Below are 6,000 nucleotides of genomic sequence, written 5' to 3' on the forward strand. Positions count from 1 at the left end.
CTGCACAGATTAATGCCATAGAGTATTTTATATCTGTCAGTGATTTGGTTTACTGATACAGAGCTCCAAATCCACTGCATAAACAGTTCACAAAGTCTGCACCCACCACTGAGAGCTCACTACATACAGATTATACAGCCACCACTAGAGGGAGCTCACTACATACAGATTATACAGCCACCACTAGAGGGAGCTCACTGCATACAGATTATACACAGCCACCACTAGAGGGAGCTCACTACATACAGATTATACAGCCACCACTAGAGGGAGCTCACTACATACAGATTATACAGCCACCACTAGAGGGAGCTCACTGCATACAGATTATACACAGCCACCACTAGAGGGAGCTCACTACATACAGATTATACAGCCACCACTAGAGGGAGCTCACTACATACAGATTATACAGCCACCACTAGGGGGAGCTCACTACATACAGATTATACAGCCACCACTAGAGGGAGCTCACTACATACAGATTATACAGCCACCACTAGAGGGAGCTCACTACATACAGATTATACAGTCACCACTAGAGGGAGCTCACTACATACAGATTATACAGCCACCACTAGAGGGAGCTCACTACATGCAGATTATACAGCCACCACTAGAGAGAGCTCACTGCATACAGATTATACAGCCACCACTAGAGGGAGCTCACTACATACAGATTATACAGCCACCACTAGAGGGAGCTCACTACATACAGATTATACAGCCACCACTAGAGGGAGCTCACTGCATACAGATTATACAGCCACCACTAGAGGGAGCTCACTGCATACAGATTATACAGTCACCACTAGAGGGAGCTCACTACATACAGATTATACAGCCACCACTAGGGGGAGCTCACTACATACAGATTATACAGCCACCGCTAGAGAGAGCTCACTGCATACAGATTATACAGCCACCACTAGAGGGAGCTCACTACATACAGATTATACAGCCACCACTAGATGGAGCTCACTATATACAATTTTATAGGAGGGCAGAGAGCATATCAGGTTTCTGGAATATCCCTTTAACTGCATGAAGGGAAGTAGAGGATTTGGAGCTTTGTACCAGGAGATATGACCCCTGTGAAGAAACGGAAGTGCAGCATTCGGTGTAAAAAAATAAAACTCAAAAAAATTCATATAAATCCTAATCCTTGTCTCATAAAATGTTCTGCAACTTAATTTTATATATTTTTTTTAAAGCCCCTTCAGTTTAAAATAAAACCGTCCTGACCAACTACTCTCACAGCTGAGGGTTTGTTGCTTTTAGTAAATAGTTCTCTCCGCCCTGTCTATCAGTCTGGCGTCTAGGATCTTGAGCTCAGAGAGGTTTTCAGTCTCTGGAGTTGAAAACGGACAGTTCTATTCACTGACGGCAGGCAGAGGTTTTGGAAATGGAATTTATGAAATATGACCCTCGTGTTTTTAAAGGACCCCTCCCCCCCCCAGTCCTGCGTCCTGCAGGATTGGTCCAAAATGCTTTTCGGGAACAATTATAACCCCCCCCCCCCCCCCCCCCCGCGGCTTCACTTCCTCTTTGGACGATCGTCGCTTCTCTCTAACATGGCGGCGGCAGCTTTTGCCGCTGATCTCTGGGGGTTGTAGTTTGTTCCTTTATGGTTAAATAATTCACTACCCGCATTTCAAGGAGCCGGGGCTGCGGTTATAAACTGCCGGCACATGCTCCATGACGTCACCCGCCGCCTGAGCTCCATAGCAACCACTGTTTCCATGACAGCAGCACAGCAGTTGGTGCCCACTTTAAACGGAGACCGGGCACGGTATAGAAGTGACGTCCGGTAACTGCCACGACTCCTGAGCGCCAGTCCGGTACGCCTCGACTCAGAGTCACATATAACGTATGTAAGAGATGAGCCGCGATCGCCATTAGGTCCCATTCAGAGCTGCGTCGTCCGGTTTTTGGTCACAAACTCAGAGCCTCCTTCTTTTCAAGTAAACTGATCCTAGGATCCTTTGGTGTTGAGGGTCAGTAGCTCCTCGGGGGCGGGGACAGCGCCTGAATTTATTCTTTTTCTTACTTGGCAGCCAATTCCAGGTCGGGGAAAGAGCATGGTGGAGCTGTAGGCCGGCCCCAAAAAACAAGATGGAGGGCTGCGGAGTCCGGGGCGCAGATGAGAGGAGTAATGAAGGTCTGGAGGGCGAGGAACAAGGTGGAGATGAAATTCATGATCTCAGCCAACTCCTGATGGACGCTGCCCGCCTGGTCCAAACCGCCGCCGAGAGCCAGAAGCAAGCAGAGGTAAGGTGACGTAGGCAGGGCGGGTCATCATGACAAGGCTGCGCAGCAGTTTGCTACAGTGTATCAGTCTGTAGCTCAGAGGATTATCTGCATTGATACATTGTATCGAACCCTCAGCTGTGTGAGCAGGACTGGGCCAGGACAGGTTTTCAGCCTCTGGATAAAAATAAGCATGTTCCCGCGCAACGATGGAAGACAATTGCGGAACGCGCACTGATAGTACCTGTGGTTTGCGGACCTCAATACGGATACGGTCGTGTGCATGAGGCCTGAGGGCGGTAATAACTGGAGGATGGACTGGATGTGATTGACGGGTGGCTTCCCTTGCAGTTGGCACATCACTACCTGGAGGGTGCGCGCCGCCGGGCCTCGGAGGCGCTAGACTGCTCCCACATGGTTTTCCAGGCTTCGTGTCAGTTTGGGAAGCGCCTCCTGAACCAGAAGGCTGGATACAGAGCGCTGCTCCGGAGTCACCCAGGGCTGAGCAGCAGCTATGGGACGTTACTGACGGCTTTACATGCTGCAGAAGACGGTAACACACCTGGAAGGGGCATGTTATATGTGATTATAGGGGGTTCCAGGTTAGGGCAGTGGTGGGTGACGGGGGCTACAAGAGCTCACACTTGATAATCTGGTCCCTCGGTCCCTTCCTGTGCAGGGATGGGGTCCAATTAAGGTGACCACATTGTCCATATACTCTGTGTAATGTATGTAGTGCGACAGCGGCATCTGCTGGACACAAAGAAGAATGCACTTATATCACAAGTCTCCTCCCCTCAGTCTGTGCCGCCTGGTAGTGCTCGACAATCATATTTCCTCACTAGGGGTTTAGTTAATTGTAGTTCATAATTCTTTCCTTGCTGTAATTAAAATCATCCCTCCCTTCATTGAATTCCTGCTGAGCAGCATATCTGAACAAGCAGTGCTGTAGTGTAAAGCATTAGGGAGGAGAGGATCAAGCACTCGCTTAGGGGAAGATGTGGATTTTAGATGAAATCGTAGTCCCCGTAGCTGTCCCTCAATACAGCAGAGATAAAATGAATGGGTGACTGAGGGTTCCCTATAGGCGGTGGCAGGGGTGACAGGTGCTGCTCTAACCGCTGCCTGTCTCCCTACAGTGCTCTCACCTGTGAAGACGCAGGATGGTGGGCGCGAGCGCAGGTAGGTGCCGCGCACACGGTACACAGGACACTCAGATCGGGTCTCAGCCTCTTGTCTTATTGACAGTGGGAAGTCTCCAGGTGCGCGGACGGGACCCCCAGAGAACGTGAGGAGTATTCAGGAGTCGGGTCTGTGGTCCCAGGAGCAGGACTGACCCCCGATAACTGTGTGTCTCTTTCAGGGAGAATGTACGGCCAGAGGTCACAGTGCGAACGAGAAGACATCGCATCACAAGCAGGTACCGCGTATCGCTGCCCCCGAGCAGTGTAGGGGGTCACTGTACATTATAGAGGGTGCCGCATCAGTGTAGGGGGTCACTGTACATTATAGAGGGTGCCGCATCAGTGTAGGGGGGGTAACTGTACATTATAGAGGGTGCCGCATCAGTGTAGGGGGTCACTGTACATTATAGAGGGTGCCGCATCAGTGTAGGGGGTCACTGTACATTATAGAGGGTGCCGCATCAGTGTAGGGGTCACTGTACATTATAGAGGGTGCCGCATCAGTGTAGGGGGTCACTGTACATTATAGAGGGTGCCGGATCAGTGTAGGGGGTCACTGTACATTATAGAGGGTGACGGATCAGTGTAGGGGGTCACTGTACATTATATAGGGTGCCGCATCAGTGTAGGGGGTCACTGTACATTATAGAGGGTGACGGATCAGTGTAGAGGGTCACTGTACATTATAGAGGGTGCCGCATCAGTGTAGGGGGGGTCACTGTACATTATATAGGGTGACGGATCAGTGTAGGGGGTCACTGTACTTTATAGAGGGTGACGGATCAGTGTAGGGGGTCACTGTACATTATAGAGGGTGACGGATCAGTGTAGAGGGTCACTGTACATTATAGAGGGTGCCGCATCAGTGTAGGGGGTCACTGTACATTATAGAGGGTGCCGCATCAGTGTAGGGGGTCACTGTACATTATAGAGGGTGCCGCATCAGTGTAGGGGGTCACTGTACATTATAGAGGGTGCCGCATCAGTGTAGGGGGTCACTGTACATTATAGAGGGTGCCGCATCAGTGTAGGGGGTCACTGTACATTATAGAGGGTGCCGCATCAGTGTAGGGGGTCACTGTACATTATAGAGGGTGCCGCATCAGTGTAGGGGGTCACTGTACATTATATAGGGTACCGCATCAGTGTAGGGGGTCACTGTACATTATATAGGGTACCGCATCAGTGTAGGGGGTCACTGTACATTATAGAGGGTGACGGATCAGTGTAGGGGTCACTGTACATTATAGAGGGTGCCGCATCAGTGTAGGGGGTCACTGTACATTATAGAGGGTGACGGATCAGTGTAGGGGGTCACTGTACATTATAGAGGGTGCCGTATCAGTGTAGGGGGTCACTGTACATTATATAGGGTGCCGCATCAGTGTAGGGGGTCACTGTACATTATATAGGGTGCCGCATCAGTGTATGGGGTCACTGTACATTATAGAGGGTGCCGCATCAGTGTAGAGGGTCACTGTACATTATAGAGGGTGCCGCATCAGTGTAGGGGGTCACTGTACATTATAGAGGGTGACGGATCAGTGTAGGGGGTCACTGTACATTATAGAGGGTGACGGATCAGTGTAGGGGGTCACTGTACATTATAGAGGGTGCCGCATCAGTGTAGGGGGTCACTGTACATTATAGAGGGTGCCGCATCAGTGTAGGGGGTCACTGTACATTATAGAGGGTGCCGCATCAGTGTAGGGGGTCACTGTACATTATAGAGGGTGCCGCATCAGTGTAGGGGGTCACTGTACATTATAGAGGGTGACGGATCAGTGTAGGGGGTCACTGTACATTATATAGGGTGACGGATCAGTGTAGGGGGTCACTGTACATTATAGAGGGTGACGGATCAGTGTAGGGGGTCACTGTACATTATAGAGGGTGACGGATCAGTGTAGAGGGTCACTGTACATTATAGAGGGTGCCGCATCAGTGTAGGGGGTCACTGTACATTATAGAGGGTGACGGATCAGTGTAGGGGGTCACTACATTATAGAGGGTGACGGATCAGTGTAGGGGGTCACTGTACATTATAGAGGGTGCCGGATCAGTGTAGGGGGTCACTGTACATTATAGAGGGTGCCGGATCAGTGTAGGGGGTCACTGTACATTATAGAGGGTGACGGATCAGTGTAGGGGGTCACTGTACATTATAGAGGGTGACGGATCAGTATAGGGGGTCACTGTACATTATAGATGGTGACGGATCAGTATAGGGGGTCACTGTACATTATAGAGGGTGCCGCATCAGTGTAGGGGGTCACTGTACATTATAGAGGGTGACGGATCAGTGTAGGGGGGTCACTGTACATTATAGAGGGTGACGGATCAGTGTAGGGGGTCACTGTACATTATAGAGGGTGCCGCATCAGTGTAGGGGGTCACTGTACATTATAGAGGGTGACGGATCAGTGTAGGGGGGTCACTGTACATTATAGAGGGTGACGGATCAGTGTAGGGGGTCACTGTACATTATAGAGGGTGACGGATCAGTGTAGGGGTCACTGTACATTATAGGGGGTGACGGATCAGTGTAGGGGGTCACTGTACATTA

This window comes from Bufo gargarizans, chromosome 8 (assembly GCF_014858855.1).
Source record: "Bufo gargarizans isolate SCDJY-AF-19 chromosome 8, ASM1485885v1, whole genome shotgun sequence".
In the NCBI taxonomy this organism is placed as follows: Eukaryota; Metazoa; Chordata; class Amphibia; order Anura; family Bufonidae; genus Bufo; species Bufo gargarizans.